The following is a 23,464-nucleotide window of genomic DNA, read 5'->3' as shown; positions in this document are numbered from 1 at the left end:
TAAAATCTATAATTACTTCTTCCGTACTTAATGGATTACCACCTATGTGGTAATTTGTGGACACCTTGTTTTTCCCAAAGGGGATGACTATGCACTTTTTAGCATTTATCTTGAGGCCGTGGCTGTGGCACCAAGCATCCATCTCTGTGAGACCCTTTTGGAGGATGCTTGTGTCAGCTGGAGATTCGATTATGGCCCCGAGTTTGCAGTCATCTGGGAACTTTGTCAGCCATAATCCCCCCGTGTTAGCCTGAACCTCAGAGAAGTATATACCGAACAAGAGAGGTCCCAGAACTGAGCCCTGTGGGATGCCACTTGTAACTGGTTTGGATTCGGACATGGCACCTATGATTCTGACCATGTGGGTTCTATCTCTGAGCCAGTTTGCAACTCATCTTGTGATATAGGGTTGATATTTAAGCTGGTAAGCGTATTTATGATGCCCGAGTGGGGTATTGTGTCGAAGGCTTTTGCGAGGTCCAGGTAGGCTGTGTGGACTACCTTGCCCTCATCTATGGCTTTGGTAACTGTTTCAAAGAAATCAACTAGGTTTAAGAGGCAAGGCCGGATTGGGTAGGGTCCAGTGTCTGGAGGCTCCCAATGTCTTTGTTTATGAGTTCCATGATAATACGCACCATAGCTTTACAGACCAGACTAGTCAGGCTTATGGGGCGATAGTTTCCGGGGTCCGTTGTGGCACCACCTTTGTGGAGTGAGACCACTGTAGCTGTACGCCATTCTTTGGGTACATATCCTGTAGTAAGGCTAAGTTTGAACAGTGACTTAATGTGAGGGTTCAGTTTTCCTTGGAGCTCGTGTAAGACACAGCCTGGGACACCGTCCAGTCCCATAGATGCTGTGTTTTTTGCTTTGGAGAGGGCAGCATTCACCTGTGCATCTGTGATGTCAGAGAGGTTACATTCAGTTGGGATAGGCATTTGCTCCTTTGGTGGGGAGAAGTTTACGCTGAATCTGTCTGCCAGGATGTTGGCTATGTCTGTAGGTTCAGTATATTTTGTACCATTATGCAACAATTCAGAGTATATCTGGGAGTTTCCGCCCATGTTCCTGACATAACTAAAGAAGGCTTTGTGATTATCTTTAGTGTCTAGGGCAATTTTTCTTTCGAAGCTGGCCTTTGATGATTTTATGAGGGATCGAAGTTTCTTGCTAATACTGATCAGAGATGCCTTCCCTTTTTGGGATTTTGCTCTGTCATGTAGTAGCATCCTCCTTCTGTTGTATAGCTTATTTATGGCCGGGGTCCACCAGACCGGTCTCCTGTTTTTGGAGGAGTGAGTCTTGGTTTTATTTGGGATAGCACAATCCATGCATTCCTGCAGGTGCTCATAGAATGCATTTGTAAAGGATTCTGCGGATTGGGCTGTATTATCCTCTGGCCCAGGGGCTTTGAAGGATTCTACCTCAGTCTTGAGAAGTGCAAAGTTGGCTTTTGAGAAATTCTTTACAGTGATTTCCTTGGCTGGGGGTGGGGATGGGATATGGATGTCCAGGGAAATTTGTTTATGGTCTGATCTTACCAATGAGGGGTTTACCTCTGGTGTGGAACATAGAGTCCCCATGTTGGTGATGACCAGGTCCAATATGTTGTTCCCTCTTGTGGGAGTGGTGACCAGTTGTTCCATTGAGTTAGAGTTTATAAAGTCAAGGAACCGTTGGGCGAGGGTGTTTGGGCTTGAGTAGTTTTCCCAGTCAATGCTTGGGTAGTTGAAGTCACCCAATAACATAGTGTTTGGAGAGACCTTCATATTCTCCAGTGTTCTCAGGAATGCCAAGTGGGGTTCCTGTAATAGGGAGGGTGTTCTGTAGCAGGCTACAAACTGAAAGGCAGTTTTGCCCGCTGTTAGTTGCACATGGATGGTTTCCGATGCTTCGTGCAGTGCCACTAACCTGGAGGTGTAGGTATCTTTGATGAATATAGATACTCCCCCTCCTTTTGTGCTTCGGTCCGAGTTTTGGGGCCAAAACGCATGGTATGAGTTATAACCTGGTAGTGCTGGGGTGCTCTCAGGAGTCTTGAACCAGGTTTTTGTTACTGCACAGACATCGATTTTCTCCATACTGAGGAGAGCTTCGAGTGCATGCATCTTGAGGTTTAGACTTCTGGCATTGAGTAGCATTACCTTTAGTTTTTTTATCCTTGGGTTGTCTATGGAGGTGGGTTTGTCCTTTGAGCCTTGCCTAAAAAAGGCACTATGGGGGTGGTAAGAGCCTTGGCCAGTATACGAAAGCCTAAAGGTGACAGGTGCAAGCCGTCCCTAGCATCCCTAGCAAAGCAACGTGGCTTGTCGTGCATGTCATCCCAGGCTAACAGACACTGGATCCCCTTTGAATGATACCAATACTTTAGCCAATTGTTGAAACTGATCATTTTGTCTTTATACTGTGGCATCATTCTTGGTGAGGGCAAGATGCTACTCAAGGTCAGGGTCATACCAGCCTGGGCTACATGGCCAGAGAGCTCCTCTATGTCTCTTTTCATGTAGTCCAGGGAGGTACGTCTCAGGTCATTCACACCAGCATGGACAATGACGGAGTCATACATGTACTTGCTTTGGAGTGACCTGAGTGCTTGCGTTATGTGGCGGATCCTGGCACCCGACAGGCAGCTTACAGTGACCTTCTTCTTGTTCAGTCTGGTGAGCGGGATGTCAGTGTGCTGGACAATAGAGTCCCCTATAACAAGTGTATTTGGTGTGTTGTTTGGCCTTAAGGGCTGTGACTGTGAGGCACACTGATTTTGTGAGATATGTGATTCATGGGTATTGTTGAGGGGTGGCTGTTGCTTCGATATCTGCTTAGGAGGTCTTTGCTGTTTAGGCAGATTTTTATTTAGAGCCTCCAAGTATGTTTTTGTGTGTTTATGTGTTGGATATGCAGATGCAATAGGTCTGTGTGAGACTGGATTTGTGGTGTGGGTGGTTACCTTTTCCTCCTGACTGACTGTGCCAGTCTTGGGTTGAGAGAGCTCTGCCTCCAGTTTGGCTGTGTAACTGCATCTCTCACATGTATTAGAGTTTGTTGGAAGGAGGAGAGGGTTGTCTGTGTACATAAGGCAATTATAACATTGCCTCAAAATTCCCAGATTCACCAGCTGGACTGGAGAGTAACCTTGAAACTGACCCTTGGACATACCAGATTAGTATAGGGAACTTTTTTTACTGATATATAAACAGTGACATTTCAATAGGCATGCAATTATACAGACACTAATAAAGAAAAACAACAGTCACATCCAGGTTGCCGTGTATCTGGAACTAGGTTTCGAGATGCAACCTGATCTAGTAACATAATAGTTAGGACTGGGTTTAGCAACAGGGACAGTCACTGGAGAATGCTCTGCTTGAGGAGTCTCAGGAATTTTCTCAGGAATGGAGATTGCTAATGGAATATCCTCTGGAACAAGAACATTGGACAAGTCACTCTGAGAACTACAGTCTGTCACAGGCAAGATGCTGTAACACTGGCTTGGACACTGGTAACAAATTCTTCTGATTTCATCTGAATTCCATTCCTTGTGATTCCACAATGTACAATCTCGGCTCTTGATACAAACTTTTCACAAATCTGATGCAATCAAAACCTTTTGATGTCTGCATCCTTACTATCCCCCCTTTTTGTAAAGAACTGAGCAGTTTGCTGGTTTTATCATAGTAAGACTTCTGGGACATACGCTTCTTCAACAATTGTGCTTTCACAGCTTTGTTGTTCTTGGCACATGGAATGAATAAGTTACTGCTGACTAGTAGTGTAGTTCTGGTTTGTCTCCACATATGTTTCTGGGCAGGTGAACCATGAGGAATGTTTCTGAGATTTAATAAGTTTAGAAAAACATCAGTATTGTCACATCTGCATTTCTCTAACAGCTGTTTTGCACTTAGAACTGCATGTTCAGCCAAGCCATTTGACTGAGGGTACTCAGGACTACTGGTAATATGAACAAAGTCCCACACTTCTGCAAATATCATGAACTGCTGACTAGTAAACAGTACACCATTGTCATAAATTACTCTGTGTGGACTACCATGGACAGAGAAATGTTGCTTCTACTTAGTAATGACAGTACTGGAAGTTAGGTTGGGAAGTAGGTCAATCTTGAACCAATTTGAACAAAAGTCTACTAACACCAAATAATGTTAACCATTCCACTCAAAGATACCTGTGGCTGCTGTCAACCAAGGTCGTTCAGGAATCTGGCTTAAATGAAGTGGTTCTTTCTGTTGATGTGGCTTTGTTCTATTACATACTGAACAAGAAGAAAGTACTTTCTCAATATCTCTTAACATAGAAGGCCAAAATACTAGACTTCTCATCCTTCTTTTGGTAGAATCAGTTCCTGGGTGGCCATAATGCAATATATTAATGTACTCTTGTTGCAAGGACTTTGGAGCAATCACTTTAGGACCTTTCATGATGATACCATTGTCTCATCTCTGTATGGAAAGTATGGTTCCACTTCTACTGGTAAACAAGATTGCTTTGAAGGCCATCCTGGACTGATAAAGAGGTTTAGTTTCTGGAGAATTGTATCTGAAGCTGTGTGAGTTCTGAGCTCATCAAATCATGCCAAAGAAAAATTTCTCACTTCCATGACCTCAAAATTAAGTTGTTCATTGTTATGCTGTTCTGTGGTCTTTCTGGGAGATCTGGATAAGGTATCAGCCAGATAAAGAAGTTTGCCTTTTGTGTAAACAAAACTGAAATTGTATTTCTGCAGTTTGAGCATCATGCATTGCAATCTAGCTGGAGCTGTATTCATAGGCTTTCTCAAAAGAGTGACTAGAGGCTGGTAGTCAGTTTCGATCTGGATAGGTCGACCATAAATATAATCATGAAACTTTGAATATGCAAACACTATTGCCAAAAGCTCTTTCTTAGTCTGTGCCTATTGCATCTCAGTCTGGTTAAGAGTTCTCAATGCATAGGCTACTGGTCTACCCTCTTGAAGAATGACTGCACCTAGACCAAACTTAGCAAACTTAGAAGAATCACACAGGAAAGAGTAACTGGTTTGTGAACATTATAGTAGCTGAGAGTTGGTGGGTTAGAAATTTTCTTCTTCAAGACATCAAATATTCTTTGGTGCTGTTCTGACCATAACCAAATTATATCTTTGCGTGTCAGCTCTCTTAGTGGTGCTGAGAGTTGGCTTAAATCTGGAATGAACTTCCTAGATAGTTGACCATACCATGAAAACATTGACGGGCTTGGACATTATCTGGAGCTGGCATCTCGAGAATTGCCATTTGCTTAGAAGGATCTGGTCATAAGCCTGAAATGGTAAACAAGTGACCAGCATAAGTAACTTCTTGTAAGCTGAATTTGCATTTCTGAGGATTCAGCTTAAGATTCACTTCACATACTCTTTCCAGAACTTTCTTGAGGTTGCTGTCATGTTCAACTTCACCATTGCCTCCTACTAGAATATCATCTACTATAATAGCACATGAATGGCTTCAATAAATTTGCTCCATCACACACTGAAAGAATTCACTGGCACAATTTATGCCAAATGGCATTCTCAGAAATCTATATTTTCCAAATGGCATACCAAATGTCATTAGCAATGAAGATTTTTAGTCAAGCAATTTTTACCAAAATTAACTCTTTCCATCTAAGATAGAAAAAACAGTGACTTTTGGCATGAGGGAAACAACTTGTTTGACTGTGCACATTGAATGATGAGGCCTTTTTAATGTTTTGTTCAGATCTCTTGGATCAGTACATATTCTGATATCATCTGAGATTTTCTTATGAACTACCATCATGGAGGATACCCATTCAGTAGGTTCTTCTACTGGACAAATTACTCCTAGCTGCACCATTCTGTCTAGCTTGGTTTTGCCTCTGCCCTGCATAGCTGTTGGAACTTTCCCTGCTGGTCTGATGAGTGGGCTGACCTCTGGGTCTAACTTCATTGAGTACACAACTGGTAGTTTGCCAAGTTTGTCTGCAAAAATATCAATATACTCAGAAAAAATTGTTTGGGTGAAATTTGAGCTGTTGTCATTCAGGCTTACATTGTGGACTTCTTTATTAAATGAATGTAGTCCCATTTCCAAACTCTTTCTGAAGACTAATAATGACCGCACGTGTCTCTTAACTATGAAAAACTGCAAGTCATAGCTGTTCCCAGCAGGATAACATGAAAGTGCTACTGATCCTTCAGTTTTGATCTCTTCACCACCATAAGCAGCAAGCTTCGCACACTTTGTAAATCAAGTTGTTCTGTAGCTTTTACTCTAGCAAACATTTCTGATGACATAACATTGCACTTTGAGCCAGTATCTACTTTGAGGTCTACAGGACTCCTATTAATCCAAACAGTACAAAAGATTTCATTCTTTGCCCACAAATCTATTGCATTGACAGTTTCACCAAGCAAAGACACACCATCAACATAAAACGTAGGGTCACAGCTTTCTAATTGATTATTTTGCTTCTTGGAATGCCCTCTTTTAATAAAAGAATGTGCCTTATTTGATTTACAAAAGCTTTTGAAAAGATTCCACTTAATACAAGAATGACACTGCTGACCAAAAGCTAAGCACATTTCTCTTGTGTTCATGATTTCCATCACAATTACTACAGTTGACTATGAAGTGGGTGGGTGCACATGTTTTGACTTTGCTGACTCACACTTATGCTTCACTGAACATGTCCTGGAATTTGTTGGAAAGACTCAAGGTTTTCCAGGGACTATTACAGGACCTGTAGTAGCTGCCATGTGCTTGGGCCTGTTTCTTTTAACCACGTGTTGCATACTATCCACATTAGCTTTGTCATTGTGCCTTCCGCAGCTATTTTCATTTGTAAGCATTCTTGTGTGCTCTTCTGTAAGCTTGTATATCTGACAAATATCAATGGCCTTATTTAACGTCAAATCACTGTCTCAAATCAACATCTTTCTCAGTGTGTCATTATTAATACCACACACAAGCCTGTCCTTTATCAACTCATCTCTCAAATCACCAAACCTGCACATTTTAGCCTTATTTCTCATGTCAGTTATATATGCTGCAAAAGTCTCACCAGGCATTCCATTGTAACATTCGTTTGGGGGTTACACATTTCTCTAAATTTACATTTTAAGCACTCAGGTCATCCCTTGTTTCAGACGGTAACACAATATGGCAGTATTCCCCCTTCCCTGCAAACACAGCAGGTGCATATACAAATGCGCACTCTCTTTCAGTGGCCTCTGAACCAGCTAAATTATAAAATAAATGCTTTTGTACATGCATCTTTGTCAGAAAAAAGCAGCCTATATGAAAATATCATACTCCTGCTCAAGCACTCTCCAATTTTCTGCAATATTGTTATCAAACACAAGTGGTGCAGGTCAGCAAAATTATTCTGCCATGCCCACACATTATAGGATTATAGTAAAACACAATGCAAGATGGCCCTTTGTAGTTATGTACAACATTCACACACACCAGGTACTTGTAAAAATAATCAAATGCACAACAAACCCTTTGAAATACCGTACTCTGTGAAATATGCTTTGAAACAACTGTACTTTGTGAAATAACTGCACTGTAATACTGTGCATGCTTGCAAGCACTTTGCCCACTTCGGATATCTCAAATAGCTTAAGTTAATATGAAAAAGTAGCACATAGCAAAAAAATAGTCGTTTTCCCTTTTTGTACATTTTTATGCGATTTGGATATTGTTTCATATGTTTTCATAATTATTTCAATTTTTATCAATATGTCTCAGTTTTGGACATTTTGTTTAATAAGAAATTTGTTTTTTAGCATTCTGAGTGCTTTGTTTGATATTTGTAATGAAAGAAATAATTTAAACAAGTTTTAGTACCTGGAATTTATTTCTGACCTGTTTTTGCAAGTCATTTGAGCAATAGGGATGATCCACTCCTATATATATATTTTTTTTTTTTTTTTTTTTTATTTATCATTTGTTGACCGGGAAAGTCCGACTAGGTTCCACAGAGCCTGTTTTCAGCAGAGGCCCGGGGAGAAATACTCTAGATGCATGTCTTTGGAATGTGGGAGGAAACTGGAGTACCTGGAGGAAACCCACGCGAACACAGGGAGAACATGCAAACTCCACACAGAAGGCACCCCAGCCAAGAATCAAACCGGAGAACCTCTTGCTGTGAGGTGACAATGTTAACCACTGCACCACTGTGCCAATATATATATATATATATATATATATATATATATATATATATATATATATATATATATATATATATATATATATATATATATATATATATATATATATATATATATATATATATATATATATATATATATATATATATATATATATATATATATATATATATATATATATATATATATATATATATATATATATATATATATATATATATATATATATATATATATATATATATATATATATATATATATATATATATATATATATATATATATATATATATATATATATATATATATATGTATATGTACATATGTATATATATACAGATATATATATATATATATATATATATACATATACATATATATATATATATATATATATATATATATATATATATATATATATATATATATATATATATACACATATACATATATACATATACATATATATATATATATATATATATATAATATTCCTCCAACTCTAACCGGTTGCCTCTTGGCTGTAACTCTGGATCCCGTTCTGACACCATGTCACTTGTCTTATGTGTATTAAGAAGATGATGAGGCTTGGGTGTTCATTTACGTAGTTTATTGTATACAAACTCATCAGGATGGATAGCAGGAATATCGAACTTAAACAATCTACGTAACTAACTGACTGACTACATACTTGCATGCTCTTACTCTGGCTGCTCACTCAAAATGGCACTCTTGCTTGCATGTGCTCAGTCCTTAGATGCATGTGCCCACTGACTGGAATACTTCTTAAAGGTATATAACACACTCTGATCTACTGTACACAACCAATACATGAGTAGGTACAGGATGTGTGGGTTGTCTGCCATCATTTTTAACTTCTGTATGTGAGTAGGAGTAAGGTGTCAGTCCCTAAGTCCCTAGATTGTTAGAGAATGTCTTATGTGTTGCCTCTTAGCCAAAGCCAGGGTATACTGAGTACTCCTACATCTGTCTACAGGGACATCAGCAGGAGGTTCCTCCTCTGAGTCCTCCTGTGACTGTGGCTGTGGTGACCTAGGCAGTGATGGGGGGGGGGGGCTGTGTATCCTGTCCCATTGCTGATCCTGCTGCAGCTGTTTCTGCAGGATCATATTGTGTAGCATAGCACATACTGTGAATATATGTGCACATGTGGCTGGAGAATACTGCAGGGCTCCACCAGATATATCTAGGCACCAGAACCGTGACTTCAGCAGCCCAAACACATGCTCTGTAATGTTCCTAGTCTGTGCATGTGTCTCATTATGGCATTTTTCTGTGGGTGTGTGTGCATTTCTGATGGGTGTCAACATCCATGGTTCCAGGGTATAGCCAGCATCCCCCAGTAAATGGCCATGTGAGATGTCCCCCCAGCAAACATCTGGTACAGCTGTGATGTGTGCCAGATATGGGAGTCATGATATTTGCCAGGGCTGCCAGCACACACATTCAGGATAATCCCCTGGGCATTGCACATGACCTGGCAGTTTACTGGTACCCCTTGCTGTTAATGTAGATTCTATCCAGCTCACCAGGTGGAGCCTTGATGTGTACATGGGTGCAATCTATGGCACCCAGTACTTCAGGGTAGTGTGCTATATGGTAGAACTGTCACATATTGCTGGCACTCACCTCATGGGAGAGTGGAAAAGATATGTGCTCACTGGCATGTGGTAGAATAGCATCCAGGAACTTCTGGAGTATCCTGGATGCAGATGCCTTTAATACCCTCCATCATGTCCCCAGATGGCCTTTAAAATGTACCTGTAACTAGTATCCTAAGGTCTACACCTACCTTTGTTTCCACTGGGATGGGTCCCCCTCTGTTGGCTCTGGCTTTGAGTTGAGGGAGGCAGAGCTGAGTGAGTTCTTATAATATTTCCATGTCCACCATGTACCACTCTACAATCTCCAGCTCATGTAGTTCCTGGAAGGTTATCCTGGGCCTGAAGACTCTTCTCCTTCTCAGCCTAGGCCTATTATCAACCACACCTCAACATCTAGCACATACAGATGCAGCAGATCTGCAGCTGCCTCTAGCATTATCACGGTTAAAATTCCCAAGTTTGAACACCAATGGATCAAGGAATTAGGGAAAAAGCAGAATGTAGGGGTATGCATACTTTATGCAGGTCTGCTATAGGTCTAGCATGTGTGATTGGCTAATTATTATGCATTTCATCTGCCTGGAATGTAAGTAACATCATTTAATGACCCTACTTTAGTGCATGGCGCAGCACTCTGCTCTGTGCCGTGCAGCATAGCTTATACACAATAATAAATATTCACTGGGTATATCTGCTTTCCATTCTTTGCTGCCTGCATCATCACTGTCACGTGGGTGATGTGCCACATGACCATGTTAAGCTATGCACTGTGCAGCACAGCATAGCTCAGACAAAAAGTCATAATCAGTAATTGAATACATCTGGTTTTAATTGCTTGTTGCCTATGCCAGCTCTGTGACCTGGGTGGTCTTTCCACATGAACATGCTCAGCTATGAGGTGTGCAGAGCAAACTCGCACAGTGAAACATAAACAAGCCTAACAATAACTGGACACACACCCCTGCTAGCATCCCCGCCTATTGGAAATATCAACATGGTGTGGAAGCCTACATGAAATGGCTATGCAGACACAATTACTCCATTTTGCTATTCAAGACATCCACCTCATTTGCATACACATCCGTGCTTGCTTACAGCCTGGTAACTACATGGTTCAGTGCCATATGAACAGGGCAACAGCACCAATGCACCATTGTACGGCACAGACGTAGGGTTCTATAATACATTTCTGACATATATTATAAAATCCGCTTTTTTTTTACTCTTTTTTTCTTGTATTAAGCATGTTTGCACACTGTGTCATGTAGCACAAACAAGCCGAGATTATTAAAAAAAAAATTATTATTCTAACATATCCCCTTCCTCTTTCTGACATCCACAACATTAGTTTTGCACATATCTGTATGTGTTCAAACAGTTTCAGGGGATGTATGGCCAAATTTCTACTGTTTTATATCCCCTTTTGTTTGTGTAGACTCTTGTACATGGAAAAATTCCACTTACACTACGGACACTGACACTGGGTCTACATGGATGCCTTTCTACTTGTTGGATCACTCAACCTGCCTCATTTGCATAAGGTTCACCTACATATCAGGTAATTTGCATTCCTGTGTATTTTCCCTGTTTGCACATGTGTGTGCACTGCTAAGCGGCCCTCACTGAATCAAATTGTTCTCGTTTGTGTATGCATTGCATAAAAAAACTGTGTAGGCTTTACTGGACTCCCCCCTATAAACTAGAGCTTCTTTATAAAGTCAAACTTTTTCTATCAGGGCATGTTATAAGACCATAGCTCAAGCCTATTTACTGTGTAGTCCCTATATGCCTTATCAAATTTGAGTAAGCTAAAATTGCCTCAGCTAGCTATCTTATAACCACATTAACCAAACACAAATTTGTCTTGCATTTCAGTCCGTGAAGTGACTGGAGCTCATTAAAGTATTAGCCTAACACACACACACACACACACACACACTCACACATCTTATTCATAACCATGAAATTCTGTCCCAGCAGCTATCAGAAATATCTCATCTACAATTTAAAATCGCATTGAAAGTTTACCTGTCAATGAAATGGTCATGCATTTGTAACAGCCCCATTATTCTTATTTTTATCTTATTCTATCTGCATTTCAAAATCCTAACAAACTAAAATCTATCAGCAACACAGTCATGCCCTAACACCAACACCATTACAAAGTCCTCTCCTTCTGCAGCTAAATCAAATAAGTATTATAAAATCCTCAAACTATGACTCCTGTTTACACTGTTTGGGTGGGTATATAGGCATATGCTTCATCAGCTGTTTGTGTAACTTGTGTAACTATAATATATAAATATATATATATATATATATATATATATAGATATATGTCTACTTCTGATTGTCGAAAACCCAGTTTATCGACAACCAGAAGATCGAACCCATATAAGGGAAAGTGCACTACATCGAAAGTGGACTTTCGAAAACGCCTGTTCTCTGAAGCGCATTACACTGGGGATAAGGAAATATAGTGTATTGTAATACAGTCTCGGAGATAGTGTATTTAAGTAGGGGGGGGTGCAAGGGAGCTTGACCTCTGCAAAATATTGTTTAAAGGAGTTTTGTTTTGTTTTGTTTTTTTATGGTTCAGAGAACCGGCTTTTGCAAAAGTGCACTTTTGCTTAAATGGGTTTCGATGTTGCTTGTTTCATATTGCGAGATTTCGATCAAGCAACATATATATATATATATATATATATATATATATATATATATATATATATATATATATATATATATATATATATATATATATATATATATATATATATATATATATATATATATATATATATATATATATGGGTCTACTTCAATAAACCTAACAGTCACTTGCCAAACTTTCATACTGACACGACAAAAAGGCTGACAACTCCATAAAACCAATGTCTCGGAACACCGATTTTCCACTGCAGGTAAATAACTGCTTGGCCAACCTGAAAACAAAGTAAAATCGAAGCAAATTAAACCCACCCATGTGGGGGGTTTCACCCCCTAACCAAATATATGAGCTCCAAGATCACACTACTCCATGGGGGTAAGGGGCAAAGTTCAACATGTTGGCCAAGGGGTTACTTACCTGGAGTGCAAAGTCGGTGCTCCGGGACATCGATATTATGGGGTTGTCAGTCTTTTCGTATTGGCAATATGAAAGTTGGGTGACAGAACATTCAGTCTATTGAAGACCCATATATTATTTACATATATATATATATATATATATATATATATATATATATATATATATATATATATATGCGCGTGTGTGTGTGTGTGTGTGTGTGTGTGTGTGTGTGTGTGTGTGTGTGTGTGTGTGTGTGTGTGTGTGTGTGTGAGTGTGTGTGTGTGTGTGTGTGTGTATGTGTGTGTGTGTATCTATATATATATATATATATATATATATATATATATATATATATATATATATGTATGTTTATTTATTTATTGTATTTGTTTACCAGGAAAGTCCACTGGGCCTAGGTGAGCCCATTTTCAGTGGAGGCCCGAGGAGAAAAGTTCCACATAAAAGTCAACATTACAGAAATACAAATATCAAAAATACAAATATCAAAAATGTAGCACTATTTACAGTTTTTTAGCAATTCCATTGCAGTATTATGGCAGTCCATCGATGATATTAACATGTACTTTTGGTCATATAGATGCCATAGACATTACTGGTTGGGAGGCAGAAAAAACAGTAACATTGTATACAATTATTTACATGCATTTGAATCTGTGTAGGCAGTGTAGTAACAGTCATAGGTATGGCTGCAGACCTGCTAAGAGTGCATACCTGTAGCCCCAGAGAGTGGGAGTAATGAGAAGAGAAGAAGAGTTATTTTTGGCATGGGCATAACTAGCAGGTAGACAGGTGTTGTCTGAGGGATTTTTTAAAGAGTGCAGGGTGTGAGATGGAGGTTATTGAGGTTGGGAGGTTATTGAGGTTGGGAGGTTATTCCAAAGTTTGGAGGTAGTGAAGGAGTAAAGCATTTTATATATATACACACACACACACACATATATATATATATATATATATATATATATATATATATATATATGTTGGAAAATGATGCTGAATGTTCTTTAGATATATGTGACCTTAGAGTGCTCTTAATACTGTATAATGTACTTAACATGGTGAACACCTGTTAAGATTTACATCAAAACACTAAATTCTCACTTCAGAGAATGCTTTTTGAGCCTGAAAATAAGAGCAAATGCTTATATGAATGAACATTCCTTTCTGTAGAGATTTGCAGGCACCCTTTTATATGGGATTATGGTTGCACCTGGGTCAAGGAATTTGCCCTTATGCTGCTGTTGTATGATCTCGAAGTTGGTATATATAATTAGCAGGGGGTGTGGGGGGGTGCAGCTCCCCAGTCAGGTATTGTATTGTAGGGGGAGCTTACCTCCTTGCAAAAAATTACTTCTAGTTTTTGTTGATTTCATCATTTTTATTCAGTCTAAAATGATTGTTCTTTCTGTGTTCACTCTTATGAGTGTTCAGTGTTGATATGTGCGTGTGCATGTGTGTCTATGCATGTATGTATATATATATATATATATATATATATATATATATATATATATATATATGTTGTCACTGAAGATTCAGCAGATACAAGCTCTGTCAAGTTGTTGGAGACTGATGCACATTATAGTAATGATGTTACTGGAGATATGCTGCTGAGGTGGAAAGCTGGCTGACTGAGGCACAGGTATGACCACGTTCAGCCAGAGCAAACAGATGCTGGAATTAGATGGCAAAATAGTACTTAGTATTGCTACCAAGCTGTGGGATAATGTTTTCTGACCTTAATAAAAATGAACAAGTACATATTTCAGTTTAAACAACATTATGTGAAACCCTGTTAGCCAGATACAAAACCAGCAGTAGGGAAACTGTTATTTTTAATATAGAGAGTTATGATCAGGTCCCCAATCATAACCATGTATGCCAAGAAATTCAGCTCAAGAAGTGAATCTTGGCAGCCATGTCGAGAGCACATAATAATGGGTTATGGCTGGGGAGACCCAATAGTAAATCTTTGTAGTTCACAGAGTCTTATCTACTCCATGTACTATCAGTTACAAAAAAAACTGGCTTTGTAAGTTGCATCAACAGCAAGTCAAGAAAAAGTCAGGGGCAGTTTTTAAATACTGAGCTAATTAATAAGTTACTCATAGACTAATCTCTGTAAACTTTAGTGGACATAGGAGGAAAGATGTTCAGGGACTGAAGGAATGTCTATTCCCTTATACTCAACCATCGCAGTGCTTAGGGGGTTTGTAATATTTGTTACACACCTTTGAAAACGCTGTTAAGGTCAGGTCTTGCTCTTGTTAACATCTTTATGGGGGGTTCCAATTTTGGAGTGTAATCGTGACACTCTATGTACTATAAAACTTTTATATATGGATTTATACATGTAGCATCCCACACAGAAAGATGATGCACTTAAAATGTGCCACTGTTACACAGCTGCCACTTGCATTTCCATTAGCCGTGTATGGAACACTGTGACATTAATTACCTTCAAGTAGGGGAAGGTTGCAATAAATGCTTGCTTATTTTAGACTAATAAGTAAGGTTCAGTGTAGCAGCAATTGATTACATATGCTGTAATTATTATTATTATTATTATTATTTAGTCATTCGTTAATCAGGTAAGCCCACTCAACACTTTTCCCTTTTTCAGGGGCAACATTGCATCACTATCTGTTTAGATGACTTGGTCAGAGCCACACAGTATGCAAATAGAAGTAAAAGGAGTCAAACCTTCTATATTTGCCTACAGATGGCAGCTCATTATGAGTGTGGAGCCTTAAGCCTCTGAAGTAATCAGAAAGCATCAAATATCGAAGCTGACTGAGAAGAGTAGAAGTTTACGTATGTGTGTGCAGAAGCACCCCTTTATAGCATCAGGACAACCCCTACAGAAATTGAAGATTTTGATATAATATCTGTATCATTTTATTTACAGTTCACATGACTAGGGAATGAATAAAGTCTGCAGAACTATCACAGCTCTCATGTCACTCACTGAAAATTACCTGTTTTTAACTAATATGTAAAGAACTCCAAACGACTAACTCATTTACACAGTCTTGCCTGGTGCACCAATGCATCCTGAAAATATAAGCTTTTATTATTTGGTTTGGACATGTGCTGAGGATGGATGCTGGGTATATTGGGAAAAGGATGCTAAGGATGACGCTGCCAGGTAAGAGGAAAAGAGGAAGGCCTAAGATAAGGTTAATGGATGTGGTTAGAGAGGACATGCAGGTGGTTGGTGTGACAGAGCAAGATGCAGAGGACAGGAAGAAATGGAAACAGGTGATCCGCTGTGGCGACCCCTAACGGGAGCAGCTGAAAGAAGAAGATTATTAATATAAAATATTAGCTTCCAAAAATCAGACAGTTTATAGACTGCATTATTGTGTAAATGCTGGTAGTTCGGTAGCAGTATTTTCAGATTGCTATTGACCTTCTCCTGCTTGAATAGACCCAGCAGTATTGCATCATGTAGTTTATTGGCTAGGCCATAAATGTCTAGATGGAATGATTGAGATATAAGGGATAAAGAACACAGACTGCAAAAGAGAGTCGGTGTGAGTTCCAGAACTATAAAGTTGTTTATAAAAGAATTATGGAACCATGGAATAGCCTGTCTGACTCAGTAAAGGTGAATAATTTATTATTGGGTTTCAGCAGTAAATTGAATAAATCTGTTAGTGACAAAAATGTAACTTGGAAAAAGGACTACTCAGGAATTTTTTATGACTTTTTCCCTAAATAATTGTAATCATAAGAAATAGGCATAGTAACATTGTATTGTGATGACACCAAAGAATACATTAGAAAACAGTAGATTCATTAGAAGTAATGCATGACTACGATATACTCTTTATAGCATCATTTTACACTTAACATTCGTAGAGATACAGTGAAAAAAGAGAAAACATTCAAGGATGCCATCAGTAGAATAACAATCGACAACAACTTACACCGAGGCAATTATTTTACGGCAGTTGTCTCCTGCTCTTGATCTAAAAAATACTACAGCACCCATTGGTCATCAAAACACATGCACCTGTCTTTACAAACATATATGACAAGTGAAGATTGGTAAGCATATCCCAGCCTTACAATCAGAAACTTGGCATTTTAGAACTTTGGAAGTCAATTCAAGGTGTGATTTTCCTTGCTGATAGGTGCATATCGCCACCTAGTGGAAAAGTGTTTAATGGTAGACAATAAATAGAAAATGCACAGTGACAAAGGTAATTTAGGGAGAGAGGGTCTTCAATAACAAAGCTAAGTTCTAAATATGAGATAAGCAGTGTGTGTATTTAAGGAGCAACATGAGGGAATATTTGTGTAGAAGTAACAATATAAACTAGTGAAGCGAATACTTAAGTCTGTTTATGAAATAACTAGTGCACCTATTGTTTAAATCATATTATTGACATAAAATCATTCACAGTTTTACATGTTATAACACAGAGGATATTTGTCTACTTGATTGTATCTGTCATGGAAGCCAGCTGCAAATCACAGCTGCATTTTGATAGTTTTATGTTATCTTAAGAGTAGCAGTATGAAGAGCTTAGCTCATCACTATCAGTACATAGAAAGGTGTGTTTTAGTCCTCCAGTCAATATAAGTAATTATTATTAATATAAAGCCTGTCACTAGTGCATAATGGGACCTGACTGTCATCCAGGCAACTGGAATTTGATTAGCAGCCCCAGCACCAGGGGAGTCAGGCAGGCAAAGGAATGAATGCTGGTGGCCTGATTGCCCCTCCCAAAGTATGGAAGGGGTTAGCATGCACCTGTGGGCACAGGGTTGTGAATTCTCTGGTGAAGACTGTTAAAACTACTGCTTCTGCTATATGACAAGGCGTAGAGTTGCTTGGAGGAAACACTTCTTGTAGAAGTGAGGGATGGCTTCTAAGGACAGCCTATTGAGTACTTCTCCACAAGTGCAGCCAGGTGTGGGCAACTATGGCTAGAGAGAAAAATGCTGAAAAAAACTCAAGCCACCCATGATGGATGACTGAATGACATCTATTCCTGGTCAACCCTCAACCTTTCAATGGTGAAATAAAACAGGTCAATTGGCCAATAAGGGACTGATTGCTGAGAAGACACACAAACAGACAGACAGTGAGGCAAAAAGTACAAAAAATAAAAAAATATTATTAACATAAGACTCCAGGGTTAAACAGCAATTGTCTCAAGTCGATGTCATGATAGTACGTAGCCAAGCTCTGGTCTTTTCCCACCTCAACTACTACAACATCATCTGCCAGGGACTAACTCAGAGGGTGATGCTAGTGAAGAAGTCTCTGGCAAGGCTACTAACTGCAAGTTGGTACAGAAGGTTAAGGATGTGAGCTATAGTTCCTGTGGTACAGGGTTTGGTTCCTTCATTTGCCTACTGTGATATTCAGTCTCACTAGTCACTTTGTTGCAGTGCTGTAACCTATGAGAATCAGGGGCATAGCATCTGGTAGAAAAGGGGCAGCACAGATTATTCCATACCTATCAGTGAGGCTTCCTTTACCTGAACACATCTGCTTCCAACAACAACTCCATTTCAGATTTATTAAATCCACTGGAAGGAGGGAACAGCAGGCAAAATAGCCTTAATCACTGTTATGAAACGTTTTCGCTGATACCCTTCAGAAGATCGAAAACTCAAAAGGTTGAAAATCAAAATATCTAAAACTCAAACTATCAAAAATGGAATTTGCCTTTTCTCTAGTGTTGTGCAATCTTGGAGAGTTGGTATATGTAATTAGCAGGGGTTGTAGGACACACAGACCCCCACATGAGGGGTGCAGGAGGGCTTGTCACCTGCATTAAAAATATTTTCAATATTTTGAGTTTTAGATACTTTAATTTTCAGTCTTTTGAACTTTCTCTCTTCTGACACAGACCAGTTTTCACTAGGCTCTTCTAAACTACAACCCAGATGTATTTTGCATTATTAATTTTATCAAAATCACAAGTTATAAATGAACATCACAGCACTTGTTTCTTGCAGAAAGTATCCTTCCAAATATAGCCACATTTGACTATCAGAATAGAATACATTGATAAAGTGATATAGCTGAGGTGACTCATACCTATTACTTTTGTGATAATAAAAATGAATATTACTTTTTGATGAGCTGTATTTCTATAAGTATATAGTCTGCATTTTTATAGTTATATTTTGACAGTTGGCACTCAAAACTTTAGTTTTAAATAGATGGGATTTACTGCTATAGGTTTAGTTGTATGTGGCGGATCAACAAAGTATGAGATGTGATATTTTTTATCATACCTCGTCAGTTAGCTTAAATGAGATGCATTGCGTACATGCTCACACATACCTACACTTGTGACATTTCTTCTACAGAAAATGGGGGCCTAGCTGCAAATGTGTTAGAATGTGAGATGTAAGCAATGTTTACTATCTCAGATACATGCACTGATATAGTCATGCTTCTCAACTTCTTAGAACAAAAAATATGGACAAAGGCCACAAAACAGGGACAATTTTTAAATATACTGCTCTTACAAACTTAGGAAGTTGATAGAATAGCAGGTTTGCATTAGCATGAATTTTTTAAAGTATATGAAGTCTGAAGCTCAAATGTCTGTTATTATTTTCTGACTTCAATATTTAATGATTTGCCAGAGAACCACAATTTTATTAAAAGTGGGCCAAAAATATGAGGAAAAATCTGGACATTCTGCAAAAAATCTGTAGAGCTGAGGGGTATGGCAACGTAAACATGGCTGCTTAAAATGGAAGAACAAGAAAAGAGAATACTGAAAACATTTTAGCAACAATTGACACAACACTCCTACCCTATGTAGAGAAGCAAACGTTCATTATTATCTATTTTTGCACATTTTCTTTGCTTAGGTCTTATTAACTTCATTATTTTACTGGCTGAGTTTTCGTAATAAAAGCTGTTAGAATCATTAAAGCATAAGGAACCATAACTCAGTAATAACTTTTTGAAAATAGTTGATCATTTACTTTCTGTTTTGGACGCAATTAAAGAGATTGCAATAAAGGATATCAAATGTTAATTATAAAACTATACTATGGTGACTACACAGCTAAGGAAATGTATATCAGAGTGGTAGTGTGCAATGAGAGGGAAGCACTAAACCATCTGAGTGTTGCAGTTTGCACAGTAATTTGTCCCCCGCCTTTTTTTTTTTTTTACATAAACAACTTTATTAAACCAAGTATATATGGAATAACGAATAACCACTATTACTCATCCAAAACAAACAAACTTTCGCAACAACCACATCAACTGTAAACACATTCAACAATAGCATGACAACTTTGAATTCCGGAGTCATATAAGATCAATAAAATGATTTTATTGCACTTTCCTTGTGTGGCTGTTCCAGCTATATGTCTGAAGACATTATTTGTTTGTAAAGTTATGACCAGGGTCTGCTTTCTGCATGGTGGAAGGTACTAGTCCTGAAGCTAAAATTCCCTAGTTTAAAATTACCATTGTGTCTTAATTCACTCACTTTATCTTTGTATCCAGCAGAATAATCTATCTGGTCACAGCAACCATTTGTATCAGCCAGACTATAATGTTACATCCCAGCATCTGGATCATTGTCTAATTAACTATAAACACTAAAGATATAGAGCAAGAGCTGGGTATATACAGCACACCAGATCTTAGGGTACACAGACCTTCCCACAAAACATATACCCAGGGGCAGTCCCAAAACGTATGAAGGAAAATAGCTGACTGTTCAAGTGAGGACATGACTCAATCCCTGTCAAAACTATCTGCAGGAGTCAAATGTTCATTGAGGAAAAAGTAGTATGGATTTTTCAGAAATATATGAGTTTTCCTTTAGCTTACGTACAAGCTGGTTTAGCAGGATTCTTTGGGAGTAGTGTGTTTCTGTTTCATTGCTAGACACTGTATTTTTGAAAATACTCTACACCTTCCATGAGGTCTTACTGGACAGGATCCTGTATATGTATGAGGACTAGAGTTAGAAACTGTCATTCATCAGCTTTAGACAAGAGGGGATATATGAAATTTGTTGTTAAGTGTCAGCACATCACCAAATATTGTAATCACAGCTATTTATAGCAATTCTTGTTTATTAGTTCCTATTTTTTCTCTAAAAAAGAAAAAAAAAACTATACAACTTTTTAGTTCCTTTCAGCATTCTAAGTGAAGTCTCCCAGCAACAGTGTACATTTTTCCTGCAAAGGTTTCCCCTTTGTTGGGATTCCCTCTACTGCTTAAAATGTTCATAGCGAGTAGAGATTGAGGTTCCCTAAATCTTTATAGCAAGCAGAAAGAGTTCCATAAAGTCTTCAGAGTGCTCTAAATGTGACCATAAATGTGTCATCTTTTTTCAGGTCATTTGGTAAAGACCTACCCATGGTAATGCTGCATCTAAAATATTGGAGTGAATCTTAGCTCATATTGGTGGAGGGTCTATATTATAACAATGAACGATCAAATGATCAAACATTGTTATATCGAACTCAAAAGTTTGAATTCACAACACATTGAACTACCTGAACAGCAATTTTTTTTTCCCAGGGAAAAAAAAAATCGCTGTTCCCCCCCAAAACAAAAAACACATTCAAACTTTATATAAAGTGGGGGGCTTTTCCCCACACCCCCCCCCGAAGTGGGGGGCTGTGCCCCCCACACCCCCCTACTTAAATATACCAACTCTGAGATCGCACTACAGTGCCAAAAATGGCAAAGTGACGGAAGCGGCAAAGCGACTTCTTTCCCAAGGAAAGAATTTGCTTATATGCCACTTCGTCATTTTACATTTTCGACATTTGAAGTTCGACCAAAACGCATACAACAAAATCCATCTTCGGTCTTCTGATAGGATCCCTTGGTGGATTAGCCCAGGCTGTATATGAGTATCAGAGGAAGGCATGTACACACATCCCCCAGTTATAAACATCCAGATCAAGATCAGATGTTTGGTTATGGACTACTGTAGCTTACAGTCTTTGCTTGTCCCTCTGCCATACCATCTGAGATGTTAACTTAGAGAGGCTACAAAGGACTTTTATTGTTGGCCATCATTTGTATATAATGGAAAAGATGAAAAGGCAGTATAAAAATATCATAGGTTCACCAGTTCATAGGCGTGTACTAAGCTAATGGCCCTGGAACCTTTACAAGCCTAGCCCATAGGATTACCTTAACATCGTGTCACCCGACCTTAGTTCCCAGTGCCTCTGTCGAGTAGAGCCACTGGAGTGATCCCCAGGGTGAATTTTCTATTTACCATCCATTCATCAAGATTTCTCTTGAAGAGGGCAAGTGAGGTGCTCTGTTTGACATGTATAGGAAGTCTATTCCATAGCATGGGCAGTCTCTGAGTTATGAACCTGTCCCTTGAGCATGCTTTGTTGATTGTGGTAATGAGGCTGTGGTCTCTGGAACGTATAGTGTGGAGGGATTGGGATTTCTTTAGATGTAGCATTTCTAACAGAGCTGGGTCAGACGTGGCTTTGTAAGTCAAGCAGAGATCGCCTCTAAGTAGGCGATATGAGAGAGAGAACATCTGGAGTTTTTTGAGTCTGTCCATGTAGGACAAGTGTTTAAAGCCTAGGATCCTCTTTGTGAGGTACTTCTGTGGCCTTTCCAATTATTGCAGATGTCTAGTGATGTACATGCCAAATTGGGCATTGTACTCGATGATTGGCCTAATGAGGGAAGAGTAGAGGGAGACAATGACCTCTTTCTTCCTGGATGCAAAACCCTTAGTAATGAGATGTGCCACATAGAAGGACTTTCTGACCACAGTGGCAATGTGGTGGTCAAAAGAGAGATTGCTGTCAACCTGTGTTCCCAGATCTCTTATAACACCTTCTGTGTTCAATGGACTACCATTGATGTGGTAATTCATGGGAACTGGGTTTTTCCCAAAGGGAATGATTACACACTTTTTGGCATTGAGCTTAAGGCCATGGTTTTGACACCAGTCATTGGTCTCAGTGAGGCCTTTCTGTAAGATGTCAATATCACTTGGGGATTTAACAATAGCTCCCAACTTGCAATCGTCTGCGAACTTTGTCAGCCAGAGTCCCTTTGTGTTGGCCTGGACTTCAGAGAAGTAGATACCAAACAGGAGAGACCCCAGGACTGAACCCTGTGGGACTCCACTCATGACTGGTCAGCAGTCTGACTTGGAGTCAGCTACTTTCACACTGTGGGTTCTATCTGTGAGCCAGTTTGCAACCCACCTAATGATATAAGGGTTGATGCCTAGCTTAGTGAGTTTTTCTATGATTCCTGAGTGGGGAATTGTATCAAAGGCCTTGGCCAGATCAAGGTAGGCTGTATAAACCACCTTGCCTTAATCCACAGCTCTGGTGACTGAGTCATCGTGAGTATGAGAATTCTGCCTGGTAGGGAAAGTCTGTCGTTCTTCAAGGTTTATACCTATGCAATTCCTCCTCATGTTTATTTCTATCATGGTTGCTTGATTAGGGTGGAGGACGATCACTCCAAATGTTTTTGACGTAACGTTTGAAGGGAAAAGGATCTATTCAGTGACTCAGAGGTGAAACTTCCAACTTTGCTGTGAAGTGATCAGTCTTGTCGGCATTCAAATATCG

This window comes from Protopterus annectens, chromosome 7.part1 (genome assembly GCF_019279795.1).
Source record: "Protopterus annectens isolate FY-2018-M chromosome 7.part1, PAN1.0, whole genome shotgun sequence".
Classification (NCBI taxonomy): Eukaryota; Metazoa; Chordata; order Ceratodontiformes; family Protopteridae; genus Protopterus; species Protopterus annectens.
The sequence above is the reverse complement of the archived record's forward strand: the minus strand, read 5'-3'. Positions refer to the sequence as shown.